Genomic DNA, 21,369 nt, shown 5'->3' with positions numbered 1-21,369 from the left:
TCCAATAACGCACCTTGGTTTTTGTGTGTGTGTGATTCGCAGTCTTTCCTTTCCCTGTCTCTTTCTTCGCTGTTACCACCCTTATTCCTACCCCATCATTGTTGTTGTTGTTGTTGTTGTTGTGGTTGTGGTTGTTGTTGTTGTTGTTTGTAAAAGGCCTTGCTTAAAGGTTTTCGCTCGTGCCTATTGTCGGTCAAGCCGACTTTGTTTTTTGTGGTACATGGGTATTTTTAATAAAGAAGGTACATTTTAAACACGAACAACAGAATGGGTGTTTTTTTTTTTATCAAACTGAGCACATGTTAAGCTTCCGTAGAAAAAACAACAACCTTGTGTGTGTGGCAAAACCAAATTTCCCTTCAAAAATTGGCTAAAACGAACAACGCAAAGCTAATAAAGACTAAAGTATGCTAGGAATGAGGTAGAGAGAGAGAAGTCTGAAGTCTGAAGTCTGAATGTTTTAATGAGTAGGCCTTGGGCCCTTTTCATGGAGATGAGCACATCTCAAGCACCAGCATACAAATGCACGTAGTGAACAAAAACAAGAACATTCTACTATTATCGCCCTGTTTCGTTTACGGATTATGGATTTCGAATAGAAAGCGCCTTCGTGACAAATGTAGAAAAACGTAGCAATAGCGGCTTACTAGTGTTTGAAAACAGCATGGTTAATTTAAACAATGATGGGATTCTAGTGTATTTTCGTGGAATATAGTATTCTCTTAACTCAGCATATTTAGGGCATACTAAAACAAAGTGGACTTCATCTTCAACACTGCCACAACAAAATGGACAAGATAAATCAGCGGAGGTTGCATTTAAATTAAAGCGAAATCGATGCACTTTCAGAGGAGATACTCCCAATCTAAGTCTAATCAGAAGATTTCTAGCTTTAATATGTTTCAAATCACTTAAATAGTTGGATAATGTTAGGGTTGATTTGAAGGTTCTGTACAGAGAGAAACGTTCACTTCCTTGTACATTTTCAAGCCAGGTTTGCTTATAGGATGAAATAAGTGTTTCTTTAAATGCTGTTAGGAACGCCCTCTCATCGCCAACACCTTGGTTTTCCCATACTTCATCAAAACCGTACATGTACAGAGTGTAACAGATCGAGGAGGCCCATGTTTTCTTATTTTGTTCATGGAGATATTTCAGCATTTTATACGCCTTGCTCGGAAGGCGATGATGTGGCATCCTCAATATACGTAGCCAAAAACGAATGCATTTAACAAAGCTGTTTATAAACAAGGGGTACCTTCCCGTTTCTCCATAGACCATAGCAATTGGTGTTCTCATACTCGTATTCAAAAAACGTTTAAGTGCGAATAAATGAACTCTCTAGGTGTATGGTCTGCTTCAACCCCCCAAACTTCGGCACCATATGACAGCATCGGTTGAATCTGTGCGTCGAAAAGCTTGAAAAAAATAGCTGGAGATCTGTCACCCAGTTGTCATAAACATTTTAAAATACCAATGACTCCCTTTTTCCCTTTTGCAGCAAAATCATTAAGAGTGTGAGAGAAGGACAGGCGTGTAGACAACCATACTCCTAAATACTTATACATGTTCAAAACGCTCATAGGATGTCCACCATACACCCATCTTTCTCGCAAGGCCAAGTGACCACCGTTCCGAAAAACAACAATATTAGATTTGTCTAAATTAACTTCAAGTCCAAGACGTCTAGACGAATCCCACAGAATGTTTCTGGAGCCCACATACATAATCTGAAATAAGAATAATATCATCTGCAAACATCAGAATGAGTATTTCCAAAAAGTCTGGAATAAGTTGAATACCATGTTTTCCCTTCTGGACAATATCATTAGCTAGCTCATTAATTAGTAGAGAAAACAAAACTGGACTACAAATTTCTCCCTGTTTTAGACCCCTTGGGCACATAAAGGAGTCCGAAAAATCACTTCCTGATCGCACTTTTGCTTTTACCACGTCATACATACAGCTGAGCGCCTGGTACATCTTTCCTTTAACTCCATTTTTCTTCAAAGTTTTCCACAACGTAGTTCTTACAACTGAATCAAAAGCTTTACGAAAGTCAACAAAAGCAACATACAACTTCTTGTGTGTCAATAACTGCTTCTGTACCAAAGCTTGTAATGTAAAAATATGATCAACGGTACTATAGCCTCTGCAAAAACCAGCTTGACTCTCATTTAATATTTCATGTTTTTCGATCCAATTCGTCAATCTGTTGTTCAAAATGTAGCTATACAATTTGCTGCATAACAACAATAAGACAACAACAAAAAGAGAGAGAGAGAGAGAGAGAGAGAGAGAGAGAGAGAGAGAGAGAGAGAGAGAGAGAGAGAATTGAATTGAATTGAACTTTATTTTACAAGGATTTAGATTTAAGGCTACGCCTTTTCTTACAATCTGTCCTTGGGACGCATAGACACACAATTATATAATTAAAAAAAAAATAAATAAAAAAAATAAAAAGTTAAAAAGTTAACCAACAAAAGGAGGTCGGAAAACGTGATAATAAAGATGACGATGATGATGATGATGACGATAATGATGATGATAATGATGATGATGATGATAAAGATGAGGCATGAAGATCATACATATGTGGTTATTCATAAAATCAAATGCATACTATGCAGGTAATTATATATACAAGCTGGTGGCAATCGAACATGTAGCAATAGAGTAACAAAAATATGTTCAGAATATACAATGCACAGCATATTTTTGACGTAATACTAAGTTTGGTAAGTCAAAAGGCGTTAAACTACTCAGACATTAAGTGGTTTTTTACACATTTTTTAAAACTTTTTAATGACTTTAGGTGCTTAAAGGATGATGGAAGTGAATTCCAAACTGAAGTACCCGAAAAAGCAAGACTGGTCTTATACAGGTCAATTCGTGGAATTGGTGGGATCAAGTTGACCGACCCATATCTGTGGGTAGCTTTATTAAATAATGATGTAATGTAAATCGGCACTTTACCGTGATACAATTTATGCATGAAAATGGCTTTGTTTAACTTGAGATGCTTTTCCAGTGGAAGAAAGTTAAGCATTTTTAATTTCATATCTGTTGAGGCATTATCCTTTACGATGAGTTTGGCCGAGCGACGATAGAGAGAGTCTAACTTTTTCAAGTGGACATCACTGCTGCCATCCCAGAGCGTCGAAACATAACACACAAGAGCGAGAGAGAGAGAAAGAGAGAGAGAGAGAGAGAGAGAGAGAGAGAGAGAGAGAGAGAAGATGGGGGAGGGGAGCGAGAGAGAGAGAGGGGGAGGGAGGGAGGGAGGGAGGGAGAGAGAGAGAAACAGACAGACAGACCTCCAGGGAGAGAGAGAGAGGGGGGTGGTGGTAGTTGCCGCGGCGCTTCCTTGACCTGGGTCACTGTGACAGCTTGGCTTCTAAAAAGAGAACAAACATAAGAAGCTCGGTGCAATGTTCCTCATATGGATGAAACAACTTTCAAAGAATAAATATATGTCTCCTCGTCCTTTCTCGTCTAGATCTTGTGGGTTAAATAAAAGCATCACAGTCAGAAAAATAAGGTTTCTCTTTTGTTAAAGTTAATTGGTTTCTCCTGTTCACATAGGAGATGCACTAGATGACATGAATACTAGGCAGCTTAACACCCCTGGATTCTTCCCCAAAAAGAAACTAAAAAAAGTAAAGGAAAACATCATGTCATATTACACTGAAATATTTGCACTAGCTCTCCACCGAAGTGCGCCACTTGTGGTGGAGGTTGGGTGAAATTGCTACCTTGCTAACAGATTGCTGTAAAAAAAAAAAAAAAAAAAAAAAAAAAAAAAAAGGTGTAAGGGGAGATAAATAAAAAACGCTCGCGCTGGACCCGAGTACTCTTCAGACATTCACACAGACACACACACACACACAGACACACACACACACACTCTATTAGTCCAGGCATCTTAGCCACTTTAGTGAAGGGAACGTTGAAGTGACAATGACTAGGTTTAAAATGTCCCTTATCAGAAAGTTCAACCTCAGTCCTTTGATGTTTATTAAACACATTTTCATATAAAGTTGGCGCTTCATACGGAAAAATGGCTTTGAAATTGACCCAAATCCTTCTTTGGGCTCTGTAAATGTCGTTTGGGGGTATGGTTGTAAAATGGTATCTACTGGTCACCCCAATGTATAAACTGAAAACTCTTTCTGCACCAGAACACGCAGAAAGGATTGTATCTGCCTGATGTCTGATGCTTTTCAAAATCCCCAACCACTAACACCTTCAAAACGGACTTTAACTGACACTGTTGTTTTTCCCTATATAATCCTTACTATTTTTCCGAGACGTCGTCGTGTTGTGTATTTAGCTTGCCACAACCTCATACATGGTCCTAAAAGTTAAAGTTGAAGAAAATACTAAAGATAAATGAAAAAGCTGACGCAGTGTCATTCGCACCGTGAATCCCCCCATGGGAACATACTAAAGTCTGGTTCCAAATAGGCTCAATTTCCTTCTATTTCTTTGTATTTCTGCCTCGTAGGGGTAGGGGTGTTCAAACCAAAGGCACCTTTAAACCAAAATTCAAATCACACATCTTACAATACTAAGACACTCAGCAGTAAAAGGGTGTCTGCTGGTAAAAAATTCCAAACAATCCTAAAAGTACTTCACTACTAAAAGTGCTTTTAAAAAGAGCCGTTATTTTTCCCTCTATATTCAGTATTGTGTTTTCTGCGAACATGTAGTCTATTTAGATGGTTGTCGTGTGCACTTGAGTTGCTAAAGCGTTTTCAGTTGGGCATATGTCGAAAAGCAAAGAATTAGCCCTTTGAAAACCATCAGAACTGTCACACAAAAATAACATTTACCTATCTCACCAACTGACCAAACATAGGGCTTTTCCTTATGTATTATGTATTGTCGTGTTTTTTGTAGCATACTTGTGAAAACAGCCACCACTGTTGTAAATGATACTTTAAAGAGCATTATTTCATTTTTACAGTTGAAGGACAACCTGGACTGCCGTATATTACAGCTGTTTTACTATCAGCCAAAATTTTCTTAACAAACGTATGTTAAGAACAACTCCCACAGTGAAATTGAAGGAAAACAAAGTGAAAATCCGCCTGCCATAGAGGAGCTAAAGAATCAACAATAAACGACTGCATGGATAGCTTGATGCACGAATGCATTGCGGACATGTTTGTCTCCAACCAAGAGAAAGTTCCAAAAAATCCCTTTTGTGCTTCTTATTATACAGTGACGTCAAAGACAGCCTTTTCTGCTGTTCATACATTCAGGGGTTATGGTTACACTAAACGACGTAGTTGTAGCCATACTGCCATCCAGATTTATTTTTTCCTTGCGAGCAGTCACAGGGTGTTTGTGCTGTCTGCCAACCGTTAGATGACCCCGCCCAAGTCTGTTAAGGGACCGTTTGACCGTTATAGAACGCGTCTTTTTGATTTTTTGGCACAGTTGGAAACGGTTGATTTTTATCCCTACCATTGTTTCCAAACATTATATAGGAATGTTTTGTGAACAACGGATAATAGCCGCTACTCGCATGTGTAGCAAAAGTGAGCGTACATACTCACCCTGGTCGTACAGCCGTTGTCCGTTGCCCGTCTTTATCTGTCTGTACTGAACATTACCTTTGGATATTTCTCCAACGCTATGAAGTGAAGAAACACCAAATGTTGCAACATGTTGTATGACCCCAAGAGCTCAAAAAAGATACTTGAGAACCTTGACCTTACCATAAGGTCAAGGTCACAGGGAGAATGAATGTGGTCTAAAAACTGCAAAATTTCACATTGTGCCAGTTTTCTGGAAAACAAATTAAAAACAGCGGGCTTAGTTTTGTATGGTATACAAGAAAAAGAAAGCCTTATCTTCTGATACCATTTTGGTTGACCTCGCTTCAATGTCAAGGTCAGAGGAGCCCTTCAAAGTTGAATTGTAGACATATTTTGATGTGAGCTTGCCCCTTTAACTTTACTATGGACGATATCTCTTACAAACTTAAACACTGAGTGGGGCGTTTGTTAGAATTTCATAGTGAGCCACATCTGGTCACATATCGTTAGGGTCAAGGTCACATTGACCCCTATGAAAAATGTGACCAAGCCGGGTAAAGAAATCCATGTGTCTTGGTAAAAAATCTTAACAAAGCAAAGCCCATGCGACTCTCATGCTTGACCTTTGTCTTAAAGTGACCTTGACCTTCAGGTGACCTTGAAGGTGAAGGTCTAACAACTGAAGCTGGCAAGGACATTGTACACTATTAGAACTGTTTTACAGATTTTTCCTACCAAATTACACATGACCTTTGGCCAAGGTCAAGATCATCAAAGGTCACACATCACAAGGCTATCAATTCAAGACATAGGAAGCATAAACATACTTATTGGCACTTTCTACAAAGAGACATTGTCACTTTTAGTGATTCAATTGCCCGTTTCAGTCACATTTCATAAGGGGCAAAGTGACCTTGACCTTGATGATATGTGACTAAATGTGGCTCAATATCAGTATATAACATGTGCCCCACACAATTATGAAGTTTGAAAGATTTTTTTCATAGTTCAGGGTCAAGGTCACTTCAAAACATGTATACAATTCAACTTTGAAGGACTCCTGTGACCTTGACATTGAAGCGAGGTCAACCAAAATGGTATCAGAAGATAAGGCTTTCTTTTTCTTGTATACCATACAAAACTAAGCCCGCTGTTTTTAATTTGTTTTCCAGAAAACTGGCACAATGTGAAATTTTGCAGTTTTTAGACCACATTCATTCTCCCTGTGACCTTGACCTTATGGTAAGGTCAAGGTTCTCAAGTATCTTTTTTGAGCTCTTGGGGTCATACAACATTTTGCAACATTTGGTGTTTCTTCACTTCATAGCGTTGGAGAAATATCCAAAGGTAATGTTCAGTACAGACAGATAAAGACGGGCAACGGACAACGGCTGGACGACCAGGGTGAGTATGTACGCTCACTTTTGCTACACATGCGAGTAGCGGCTATTATCCGTTGTTCACAAAACATTCCTATATAATGTTTGGAAACAATGGTAGGGATAAAAATCAACCGTTTCCAACTGTGCCAAAAAATCAAAAAGACGCGTTCTATAACGGTCAAACGGTCCCTTAACAGACTTGGGCGGGGTCATCTAACGGTTGGCAGACAGCACAAACACCCTGTGACTGCTCGCAAGGAAAAAATAAATCTGGATGGCAGTATGGCTACAACTACGTCGTTTAGTGTAACCATAACCCCTGAATGTATGAACAGCAGAAAAGGCTGTCTTTGACGTCACTGTATAATAAGAAGCACAAAAGGGATTTTTTGGAACTTTCTCTTGGTTGGAGACAAACATGTCCGCAATGCATTCGTGCATCAAGCTATCCATGCAGTCGTTTATTGTTGATTCTTTAGCTCCTCTATGGCAGGCGGATTTTCACTTTGTTTTCCTTCAATTTCACTATGGGAGTTGTTCTTAACATACGTTTGTTAAGAAAATTTTGGCTGATTGTAAAACAGCTGTAATATACGGCAGTCCAGGTTGTCCTTCAACTGTAAAAATGAAATAATGCTCTTTAAAGTATCATTTACAACAGTGGTGGCTGTTTTCACAAGTATGCTACAAAAAACACGACAATACATAATACATAAGGAAAAGCCCTATGTTTGGTCAGTTGGTGAGATAGGTAAATGTTATTTTTGTGTGACAGTTCTGATGGTTTTCAAAGGGCTAATTCTTTGCTTTTCGACATATGCCCAACTGAAAACGCTTTAGCAACTCAAGTGCACACGACAACCATCTAAATAGACTACATGTTCGCAGAAAACACAATACTGAATATAGAGGGAAAAATAACGGCTCTTTTTAAAAGCACTTTTAGTAGTGAAGTACTTTTAGGATTGTTTGGAATTTTTTACCAGCAGACACCCTTTTACTGCTGAGTGTCTTAGTATTGTAAGATGTGTGATTTGAATTTTGGTTTAAAGGTGCCTTTGGTTTGAACACCCCTACCCCTACGAGGCAGAAATACAAAGAAATAGAAGGAAATTGAGCCTATTTGGAACCAGACTTTAGTATGTTCCCATGGGGGGATTCACGGTGCGAATGACACTGCGTCAGCTTTTTCATTTATCTTTAGTATTTTCTTCAACTTTAACTTTTAGGACCATGTATGAGGTTGTGGCAAGCTAAATACACAACACGACGACGTCTCGGAAAAATAGTAAGGATTATATAGGGAAAAACAACAGTGTCAGTTAAAGTCCGTTTTGAAGGTGTTAGTGGTTGGGGATTTTGAAAAGCATCAGACATCAGGCAGATACAATCCTTTCTGCGTGTTCTGGTGCAGAAAGAGTTTTCAGTTTATACATTGGGGTGACCAGTAGATACCATTTTACAACCATACCCCCAAACGACATTTACAGAGCCCAAAGAAGGATTTGGGTCAATTTCAAAGCCATTTTTCCGTATGAAGCGCCAACTTTATATGAAAATGTGTTTAATAAACATCAAAGGACTGAGGTTGAACTTTCTGATAAGGGACATTTTAAACCTAGTCATTGTCACTTCAACGTTGTTCTCTAATATGCCTGGACTATATCTCCCTCACTCCCTCCCTCTCTCTCTTTCTTTCTTACACACACACGTACACACACACACACACACACACACACGAGTACAGACTCATGCACGCACACACACACACAAACACACACACACACACACACATACACACACACACACACACACACAAACAGTAACACTAACACATGTATGTGCACAAAATGAACACACACACACACACACCGCGCGAGAGAGAAAGACTACAGGGAGGCATTGACGTCAAAGACTTTCGACCGTGACGTAATTACGTCACTATTCTTGGTATACGGTACCATTCGGCGGCTTTGCTACGAGTATGCCATAGTCTTGGTTGGCCGAGACCTTGCACCGCGAATTCCTCCCAGCCAAGTCGTTTTTTGGCTCACGTAAGTGTAGCCTATGCGATCGTAACTTTGTCTGTCTGTGCGTGCGTGCGTATGTGCGTGCGTGCGTGTGTATGTCTGTGGTAGAAACTCTAACATTTGAAGACGTCACATTACATTGACGTCACATTATGACGTAAGAGGGTTAGACGTCACGCGAAGGAAGTACTGAAAGTCTCGGTCATTATTATTTTGAGCGGGCCGAGACTAGTTGACAGTCGTGTCCCTGTAAGTAGGCTACATGCAGACAGACAGATCTAGATCTAGTGTCTCGCTTTCTTGCACAGTTTCACCTATGCTCTTTCTGTGTGTGTGTGTGTGTGTGTGTGTGTGTGTGTGTGTGTGTGTGTGTGTGTGTGTGTGTGTGTGTGTGTGTGTGTGTGTGTGTGTGTGTATGTGTGACGGAGTGATTGAGTTTGTGTTACTGTTTGTCGATTTCTTACGTGAGCCTTGATGGCTTCGCCTCTTGTTTGTGGTTTATTTCGCATTTAGGTCCCAGGTAACATTATGAAGTTTTAATACGATCAATCGGACCTATTATCAAGTGAGTGTACATATCAACTTTTGAACGAGCTGCGCCCAGTAGTTTCCCACCAATAAGCTGTTAAGTCGAGACACACACACACACACACACACACACACACACACACACACACACACACACACACACACAATTAAAGTCTGCTGAGCCCTAGTACTAGCGTACTCGGGGATAAAAATCAGATATCATATTCACTGGTTGGCAGACATTTCTGACTTTGCGACAAATCACTTAAACCAATATTAGGCCGAAAAAAACATTACAGATTTGAAGCTTACAATTCTAAAGAAATACATTGATATTGTAATAACAGATTGCATTCTTTTTTATTTATTTTTTTACCCATTTTCTGGATACGAAATATGTATATATTTGTCGTTTTTAACTTTAATTGTGCTCACAATTAAAGAAAATCAGTTCTGTGTTCGGGTTTCGCCTCCATAGTCTCAGTGACGATGACTGATCCTGTGATTTCAGTGTTGATCTTTTAGTTTCAGTCCGACAGATTGACTGAATGTTATGATATCGCTTCACGCGACTTGTTATTAAATTTGTGCGTGAACATAAATAACAGCAAAGCTGATGATATGTACACCAAGACAATAGCGAGTGGAAGTAATGCGCAACCAGTCTCCTGGCACCTCAGACATTAAAAGACCTTCATCCTTAAAAAAAAATAAATACCAGAGACAGAGCACAAAAAAAAAAGAGAGAGAGAGAGAGAGAGATAGAGAGAGAGAGAGAGAGAGAGAGAGAGAGAGAGAGAGAGAGAGAGAGAGAGAGAGAGAGAACTCAGAACGTTATTACATAAGGATAAAGGTTTCAGGATTAGCCTAATCTTCCAACCTGTCCTTGGAACAAGAATAATTCTAAACGTAAGCAAAGGACTGCACACACACACACACACACACACACACACACACACACACACATACACACACACACACGCACATACACACACACACATGCACGCACGCATTCACGCACGCACGCACACACACACACACACCGTCACACACGCACGCACACACACACACACACACACATACACACACACATTCACACTCGCTTAGAGAGAGAGAGAGAGAGAGAGAGAGAGAGAGAGAGAGAGAGAGAGAGAGAGAGAGAGAGAGAGAGAGAGAGACTTCCGGTCCAACCTCTGTAGGGCATGTAACGGTAAGCGATAACTTATTTCTTGCCTTACAAGTAAAAATCGACAATCCCTGAATGAAGGGAAAGATGCCCAGCATCCTCGAAGGACCCATAAAATCTCGTAGATCAGCAAGAAAAACATCAGCCACGTTTCCCGAGTCTTGAATCATGAGTTTTTAAGCTTAGGCATTTACGGGATTACCGGACCTCCGGGGACGGGCACAGCTGGGCGGCTCTTTCTTTTCCCAGCGGCGCGTCTCCTTTCTTAAGATGGTAGGCGCCACGTTTCAGTCTCATTGAAAAGTTTTAATGGAATCGTGAATAACAAACACGAATTTTAGGTTATTGGAACGTTTAATTATTGACAAAACAAAACGTTACATTTACAAGTTCGTCGACCCAGACAAACTCTTATGATGCAAATAATGAACTTTGTATCATAAAAGAGAGAGAGAGAGAGAGAGAGAGAGAGAGAGAGAGAGAGAGAGAGAGAGAGAGAGAGAGAGAGAGAGAGAGAAAGGGGAGAGAGAGAAAGAGGGAAAGAGAGAGAGAGAGAGAGGGAGGAGAGAGAGAGAGAGAGAGAGAGAGAGAGAGAGAGAGAGAGAGAGAGAGAGAGAGAGAGAGAGAGGAGAGACTTCCGGTCCTACCTCTGGTTCTCTGGGTCGACGTACTAGTAAGTGGCACGTTTTGTTTTGTCAATAAATAAACGTTCCATTAACCTACAATTCTTGTTTTTTGATTTTGAATTTTGTAACAATAGCAGTCTATTTGTTTTTTGATTTTGAATTTTGTAACAATAGCAGTCTATTTGTTTTTTGATTTTGAATTTTGTAACAATAGCAGTCTATTTGTTTTTTGGATTTTGAATTTTGTAACAATAGCAGTCTATTTTGTTTTTGGATTTTGAATGGAATTGTGGCAGACTGCTTCGTCTGAAGACTTGAACAGATATATGTGAAATGTTTGTGTTTGCAGTTTTCAGTGAATGCATCGGAACGGATGCTTTGCTACCATTTCGGCAGATTTGGTAACCGTTTTCACGGTGAGGAAAAGTGATGTCAAAGACTGCCTTAAACAGAAAAATACCCCAAACCTTTATGGCCGTTTCGGCAAATTTGCCGAAGAAAACACATTTCAGCAACACCCTTGGTAGATGATCCTTAGTATCACAGAAGACATCAACGCGACTAACTCTTTTCCTTCTTGGTCCACAAACATTGACATTTTGGAGTGCATGTTTGTGTGCGTTCAATCGAAAAAAAAGAAGGAATTCTAACAAAAATCGATCGATTCATAACAATTTGTATTGTTGACCAAATTGTGACATCTTACACAGATCTCGACAGTCATTGTTCACCTCGACTGCCGGCGCGCTCTCGGAGGAACACTGACTGTCTCGATGTGTGTAAAATGTTATATTTTGGTCAAAAATACAAATAATGTATAATACCTTGGCAAAAGAATTCTTTGATTCATTATTCGCTTCATACACCTAGTCCCAAATCTAACGCAGAATGTTGTTGTGACGTATGGGAGAGAAAGAGTGTAGCACCATCAAGAACATATCATGTAGCACCATCAAGAACATAATTATCATGTAGCACCATCAAGAACATATCATGTAGCACCATCAAGAACATATGTAGCACCATCAAGAACATATCATGTAGCACCATCAAGAACATCATGTAGCACCATCAAGAACATATGTAGCACCATCAAGAACATCATGTAGCACCACCAAGAACATATGTAGCACCATCAAGAACATATCATGCAGCACCATCAAGAACATCATGTAGCACCATCAAGAACATATCATGTAGCACCATCAAGAACATATCATGTAGCACCATCAAGAACATATCATGACCCGAAATTGTAGTACAGGGGAAAAGAAAAATGCGCCAGTGGCATCTGCATGGAGGAGTACAAAAACAGTACATGTGTATTTGAAGAATTGATTCTATATGGAATTAGTTTATATGCAGGTTGTCTGAACGTAAACAAATCGGTATTCTTATATTACCGTACGGGCGATAATATGACTCACAGCCTGGTCTTAGCCTTTTTACATTAAGTCAAGTTATGACTAAATGTTTTAACATCGAGGGGGGAATCGAGACGAGGGTCGTGGTGTATGTGTGTGTGTATGTGTGTGTGTATGTGTGTGTGTGTGTGTGTGTGTGTGTGCGTGCGTGTAGAGCGATTCAGACCAAACTACTGGACCGATCTTTATGAAATTTGACATGAGAGTTCCTGGGTATGATATCCCCATACGTTTTTTTCATTTTTTTGATAAATGTCTTTGATGACGTCATATCCGGCTTTTCGTGAAAGTTGAGGCGGCACTGTCACGCCCTCATTTTTCAACCAAATTGGTTTTGGTTGAAATTTTGGTCAAGTATTGTTCGACAAAGCCCGGACTTCGGTATTGCATTTCAGCGTGGTGGCTTAAAAATTAATTAATGACTTTGGTCATTAAAAATCTGAAAATTGTAAAAAAAATATTTCTTTTATAAAACGATCCAAATTTACGTTCATCTTATTCTCCATCATTTGCTGATTCCAAAAACATATAAATATGTTATATTTGGATTAAAAACAAGCTCTGAAAATTAAATATATAAAAATTATTATCAAAATTAAATTGTCCAAATCAATTTAAAAACACTTTCATCTTATTCCTTGTCGGTTCCTGATTCCAAAAACATATAGATATGATATGTTTGGATTAAAAACACGCTCAGAAAGTTAAAACGAAGAGAGGTACAGAAAAGCGTGCTATCGTTCTCAGCGCAACTACTACCCCGCTCTTCTTGTCAATTTCACTGCCTTTGCCGTGAGCGGTGGACTGACGATGTTACGAGTATACGGTCTTGCTGCGTTGCATTGCGTTTAGTTTCATTCTGTGAGTTCGACAGCTACTTGACTAAATGTTGTATTTTCGCCTTACGCGACTTGTTTTGTTTCAAGTTAAGTTGTCGATTATCTCGGGCCGTACACTTATAATAATTGTACGTCAGTGGACGGAGGTCCGTCTCCAACATGAAGTCTTATCCGTACAGGCACCAGTTAAGAATTTCTGTGACAATTATCGTTGAACAAAAGCAGATGATATGCCTGTGTTCACTTTCGCCTTTGAATCTTTCACTGACAGCTCTGTAGGACAAAGTTTTCTGCTGGCAGACGGATTAGGAATTGAGAAGATAGTGACTTGGTCATAGATTACGAGTGAATAAGAGCGAGCATTAACGGGGAGGAGAGAGAGAGAGAGAGAGAGAGAGAGAGAGAGAGAGAGAGAGAGAGAGAGAGAGAGAGAGAGAGAGAGCCTGTTTGTCTGTCTGCCTGTTCACCTGTCAGTCTGTCTGTCTTTGCTAACGCTACTGTATTGGAGGCCGTCTTATGACCTATGGAAACAACATTCATTGTTTAAAAACAAAGGGACACCAACAAAATGAGCGAGGGCACTATCCGAGAAGAGGGGTGACCATGTCAACAATGACGTGAATTAAAACAAGTCGCGAAAGGCGAAATTACTACATATTTTAGTCAAGCTGTGGAACTCACAGAATGAAACTGAACGTAGTCCGCCGCTATTGCAAAAGGCAGTGAAAGTGACGAGCCTGTTTGGCGCGGTAGCGGTTGCGCTGTGCTTCATAGCTCGCTTTACTGTACCTCTCTTCGTTTTAACTTTCTGAGCGTGTTTTTTTCATCCAAACATATCATATCTATATGTTTTTGAAATCAGGAACCGACAAGGAATAAGATGAAATAGTTTTTGAAACGATTTTGGAAATTTAATTTTAATCATAATTGTTATATGTTTAATTTTCAGAGCTTGTTTTTAATCCAAATATAACATATTTATATGTTTTTGGAATCAGAACATGATGAAGAATAAAATAAAAGTAATTTTGGATCGTTTTATAAAAAAATAATTTTAATTACAATTTTCAGATTTTTAATGACCATAGTCATTAATTAATTTTTAAGCCTCCATGCTGAAATGCAATACCGAAGTCCGGCCTTTGTGGAAGATTGCTTGGCCAAAATTTCAAACAATTTGATTGAAAATTGAGGTTGTGACAGTGCCGCCTCAACTTTTACAAAAAGCCGGATATGACGTCATAAAAGACATTTATCGAAAAAATGAAAAAATATCTGGGGATATCATACCCAGGAACTCTCATGTCAAATTTCATAAAGATCGGTCCAGTAGTTTACTCTGAATCGCTCTACACACACACACACACACACACACACACACACACACACACACACACACACACACACACACACACACACACACACACACACATACACCACGACCCTCGTCTCGATTCCCCCTCTATGTTAAAACATCTCATGTCCTTCCTTTGTTTCCAGGGTAATTCGATGTCAACGAGGGTAGGGAGTAAGTTGGCTTTAGGTGACATTCACAGTGATGAAGGCATTCGTGAGGTCATCGCTAGCATAATCATGCATGTGTTCGTGTCCTGTTTATTTATTTAAACCTAATTATGAGGTTACAGATCTTGGTATAAACACACACACACACACACACACACACACACACACACACACACACACACACACACACACACACACACACACACACACACACACATGCACCCACGGAGACCCAAATGACTCAACGTGCGTCAGTACTGCAGAATGTCGGGTAAGACGACCGTCTTGACTTTAAGCAATCCGCTTCCTCTACAAGACACCATCTATTTAACAGCGTTTAAACTATACAAGCTGTCCCTTGTGTAAAAACCCAAAGCCTCACTCTGGACTAACGCGACACACAGGGAAAACTGGGTTCTCCTAAATTTTGGAAGAACAGGATGGTAAGCCTACTCCTTGTCTGCAAACTCCGTAACAAACAAACAATACTGTCAAGAGGAAGGAATTAAGTCTCACTCTTCTGTGACGTTAGACAACACCGACGTCACTTTTAGACTTTTTTTTTCTTTGTAAACTCCATCGTGAACGAAGTAAAGCGACGACTTCATCAATAAGGGTTAAGGCGACACCAAAGGGAGAACTGGGGTCTCCTACATTTAGGAATATAAGGACGACAGATCTTGCATGTGAAGTCCGCAACAAAAGAACAAGTCGCGTAAGGCGAAAATACAATATTTAGTCAAGTAGCTGTCGAACTCACAGAATGAAACTGAACGCAATGCCATTTTACTCGTAGCATCGTCAGGCCACCGCTCATGGCAAAGGCAGTGCCCGTGGAATTGACAAGAAGAGCGGGATATTCGTTGCGCTGAGAAGGATAGCACGCTTTTCTGTACCTCTCTTCGTTTTAACTTTCTGAGCGTGTTTTTAATCCAAACATATCATATCTATATGTTTTTGGAATCAGGAACCGACAAGGAATAAGATGAAAGTGTTTTTAAATTGATTTCGAAAAAAAAATTTTGATAATATTTTTTATATATTTAATTTTCAGAGCTTGTTTTTAATCCGAATATAACATATTTATATGTTTTTGGAATCAGCAAATGATGGAGAATAAGATAAACGTAAATTTGGATCGTTTTATAAATTTTTATTTTTTTTTACAATTTTCAGATTTTTAATGACCTAAGTCATTAATTAATGTTTAAGCCACCAAGCTGAAATGCAATACCGAAGTCCGGGCTTCGTCGAAGATTACTTGACCAAAATTTCAACCAATTTGGTTGAAAAATGAGGGCGTGACAGTGCCGCCTCAACTTTCACGAAAAGCCGGATATGACGTCATCAAAGACATTTATCCAAAAAATGAAAAAACGTTCGGGGATTTCATACCCAGGAACTCTCATGTCAAATTTCATAAAGATCGGTCCAGTAGTTTAGTCTGAATCGCTCTACACACACACACACACACACACACACGCACACACATACACCATACCCTCGTTTCGATTCCCCCTCGATGTTAAAATATTTAGTCAAAACTTGACTAAATATAAAAAGAGCGAGAAGTTGAGTGTCAATATTCGATGGCGTAAAGCAACACTGAGTGACGTCACTTGTGTTCTTACTTCCTTCTTGGTGAACTGCGTCATGAACGTAGTAAAGTGTCGACTTTATCGCCCATTTTGGATTAAACCAAGGCAGTAGGGAGAATCTGGGTCTTCTAAATTTAGGACAAAAAGGACAAACGTCCTCGTATTTATTTTAAACTTGTCACTAAGAAATGAGAGCAAAGAATTAAGTCGCAATTCGATGACGCAAAGCAACAATGGCGTCACTTTGGGGACTCTCTTCCGTCTCTGTAAACACTGTCGTAAAAAGGGGTGAAGACCTGATTGAAAACCATCGGCTGACGTGCAGCAACAGTGACGTCATTTTCAAAGGGTCATCAAATGTTCTGCGATCTGGTTTATCACTAACTGCATTGACATAAAAAGACCAACAACAAAAATAACTCTCACGCTCTGCATTTGCCGGAACTATCGTTTACTCTGGGCGCACAAGAGATTTAACCTAATTAGCTTAGGCGTCTTGCGGGACTTCTTCAAAAATCGTTCTCCTTTAAATGCGTTTTGTTGCAGTGGAATGAACCTGTGCTGCGAAGAAAGATTGTTCATGTTCTAAACTTTCCCAGAATTAACCATCTTTTCTTTTATTTTGGGATTCTTGAACTTAAGCAGCATATCTGCTTCGGGTTTCAACTAAAACGTCAGCTACTAAGTTAAAAGAAAACTAGGTCAGCTCAGTACAAATGATCGAGTTTGCAATCACAATACCCTTTAAACTTTAAAAAGAAAGGAAAATACATTTGTAGAAACTGAGTTATGAGTATAGGATTACGATGTATCCTTAAACTCGTCCATCCGCATGTTTGAGAAAGTCATTCTTCTAAATCTGGGTGGCCGAGTGGTAACGCACTTGCGCTCGGAATCGAGAGGTTGCGTGTTCGACCCTGGGTCGGGCCGCTATTTTCTCCCCCCTTTCCTAACCTAGATGGTGGGTTCAAGTGCTAGTCTTTCGGATGAGACGAAAAACCGAGGTCCCTTCGTGTACACTACATTGGGGTGTGCACGTTAAAGATCCCACGATTGACAAAAGGGTCTTTCCTGGCAAAATTGTATAGGCATAGATAAAAATGTCCATCAAATACCCGTGTGACTTGGAATAAAGGCCGCGAAAGGTGAACATTCGCCTAACAGGCTTGAGGTTTGCTGGTCGATGTGAATGCGTGATATATTGTGTAAAAAATTCCATCTCACACGGCATAAAGCGCTTTGAACTTCGGATAAGGCGCTATATAAATAAAGAGAATAATAATAATAATAATAAAGAATAAAAGGTCGGGTGTGGGTGGGAGTGGTAGAGAGATTAATTTTGTGCCTATACTGTTTTGGGCTGACTGCTTGTCCCTGCTTAAACGAGGATATACAATATTCATAAAAGCGCAATACATCAACAACAAAAAACAAAAACCACAATTATAAAATAAAACACACAACCAAATAAATGAACGAGCAATTTCACAGACATTGAGCAAGAAAACAGACAAAACAAGAGAGAGAGAGAGAGAGAGAGAGAGAGAGAGACAGAGACAGAGAGACAGAGAGACAGAGAGAGACAGAGAGAGACAGAGAGAGAGACAGAGAGAGAGAGGCAGAGAGAGATACAGAGACCGAGAGACAGAGACCGAGAGACAGAGAAACAGATAGAGAAAGATACAGAGAGAAAGAGAGAGAGAGAGAGAGAGAGAGAGAGAGAGAGAGAGAGAGATACGGAGAGAGATTCAGAGAGACAGAGAGACAGAGACAGAGAGAGATTCAGAGAGAGATTCAGAGAGAGACAGAGACATACAGTTTTTTCCCTTGTGGTTTGCCTCACTTTCTAGACGTCTAGGGCGCGTGATCTATTCACAGTTACAGTACAGTCTTGCCCTTTTTCCGCCCGAGACAGAAGAAGGTAAACTGAAGCCAAAGAGGAATGATTAGTGACGGGAACAATGTAACAGAAGAATAATCAAAGAAACGAGAGGCAAAGGAAATGGCAGTTAGCTGCGTAATGACCCCTGGCTGACCCGGAAATAACCGTCATTGTCCCGTATCTGGTAACACATGGAACCCAATAAAAGGTCAGTAGGGAGTGGGAGTAGAAAGAGAGGGGGGGGGGGGAGAGAGAGAGAGAGAGAGAGAGAGAGAGAGAGAGAGAGAGAGAGAGAGATGGATGGATGGATACTTCATAGCATTAATCATTGTATTGATTATTACAATTTCCAGATCAGACATGAAATCGATGCATTTTTATCGGAATATAAAGTGTATGAAACATACAATTGCATTGCAGTAAAGCAAAAATATAGAAAAAAAACCCCACACACAACTTCCCACAAACCCAAGCAAACACACGCACACACACACACACACACACACACACGCACACACACACACGCACACACACACACACACACACACACACACACGCACGCACACACACACACACACACGCACACACACACACACACACACACACACACACACACACACACACACACACACACACACACACATGTACGCACAATTGTAATGCAAAATGTACAAATTTGAAATAATCATTTAAAGGCCAACATCCGAGGGAATTTTTCTCGTGGAGCGACCTAAACTTGAACCCGTCGCTAATTCTTGCATGTCTGTTTACTTCGTGTTGCACGCAAAAATTGAGCGACTTCCTTGCCGCGTGAATTGACGAAGCTGGTTTTTTTTTTTTTTATATTTTGCTGTTCGTCATAATTGTTTTCATCATTGGTTCACCTTAGTTAATACATTGACATTTTCAACAAGTCATTTACAATAGCATGATAGTACTGGGTTTCTCAGTCAAAAAGCCTTTAAAGGCGAAGTTCGGGAGGAATTTTTCTGCGAGTACGAAGATTTGATTTATGACCTCCAGACGCGCAACTGACACTTCGGCAGGAATTTTTCTCGTGGAGACGAGAAAAGCATGCGTATCGCATGCGAGACGATTTGCAAGCCAAGCGGGTGGGGATTTGGTCTCGGCAAAGAAACTACAATGCAGTGTTTGGTCTCGGTGAGACTGAAAGAGAGACAGAGAGCACGAGAGAGAGCGACAGGGACACACAGTGTAAGCCTATTCCTTTTTACCCATTTATAATAAAGTGCAGCATAAAAAAATATGGTCTCTATAGCTACTACGATGATATGCATTACATCACTCGGCTACACGTATGTGAAGACAGACATTCTCTGATTCAGACACACACTCACACACACTCACTCTCTCTCTCTCTCTCTCTCTCTCTCTCTCTCTCTCTCTCTCTCTTGCTCTCTCTCTCTCTCTCTCTCTTGCATGCACGCATACGTATTACACACATACAGAGACAATTAAAAAGAAAGCAGAAAAAAAGGGTGAAAAAAAACCTTGGACACATCCGCGAGTGATACCGGAATACATAGTTTGACGGCAGTGCAGACTTCCCCTCAGCAAGCCCGTGACTCAGGCACCTACCATTGGTTGACCTGCATAGAACTTGAATTCGAAAAAACGCGGCGGCTCTGCCACCGGAAGAAGGTCGGAGAAACACTTTCGGAATAGTATGGTGGCTGAGTGGCTAAACATCCATCGTTTATCCGCACGTTTTGGAAATAACTTCTGATTTACTAAGGTGTGAATCCGGGTTCCGGGCAGGTTGCTGGACTAATACTGATTCTGAGTAACTGTGTTCCTTACCAGCGAAGGAGATCAAGGGTCGTTTCACTTATCATCATCACCCAAGAATTGTAAGTATTAACTTTATGATGTGTTTTTTGTTATGTAGTTTCATCACATTGATTGATGTTACAGAAGTTCTTTGTGTGGCTCTTTCAGACAGTTTACATAAATGACATTTGAGAATGATTTATTCTTACACAGATGAATATCACATAACATAGTTGACGTGCAGTCCTTACTGTTCCTCCGTGTACAAATAGCAAAGCCAGTTTGTTGCATATTTTGTGTACACTTACGACACGTAATTTAAATCAGAATTTACTCTAGTTGTATGCTGAATATGGCCCACATTTCTAAAGAACAAGTACGGAAAAATAATGATTCATTCCAATTACTCAATAATTTCCGGCTCTGTAAACAACAATAACAAACCCCATGAATCCGCCCCAACACACTCCTTCCTCCTCTCAGCCCACACCACACGATTTAAAAAATAAATGTGTCCCTTTTCCCACGAAATGATTGAAAATGGCTTTGATGCAAAACCATACAATTTTAGTCTACTTATTTCTCCTCAGGCATTGTGACGAGGAACAGTCGAGATCTGGGCCAACTGAACCAGTCAACAGCACCGTTTGGGGTAAACAACACACGGGCAGCGGTTCCTAGTGACCTGACGAGGTGAAGCAAATCCTAACTGCAGCAGCAGTTATGCTCGGATCAACGTTTTCTAAACAAATACTTTCGAGACCTTGAATATGTGTGATTGCTGTACTATTCATTGAATAGTTTCGTTTTGAAGCGTTTTGTGCGTTATATTTCTTTCGTAGTTTTGCCTGAACTATTTCTAACGTGTTTTAATCCCGTAACATGGCATTGTCAGACTTGACAAACGTGTTACAAACTAAAAAATGTAAAAAGAGGCTAGCAGACGGAACAGTCAAAACGTACTGCCATGAAGTTTTCAGAAAACATTTTGAGCTTTCTTTCTCTAGTCAACA

The sequence above is a fragment of the Littorina saxatilis genome, linkage group LG17 (genome assembly GCF_037325665.1).
Source record: "Littorina saxatilis isolate snail1 linkage group LG17, US_GU_Lsax_2.0, whole genome shotgun sequence".
Lineage (NCBI taxonomy): Eukaryota > Metazoa > Mollusca > Gastropoda > Littorinimorpha > Littorinidae > Littorina > Littorina saxatilis.
This window is presented reverse-complemented; position numbering follows the sequence as displayed.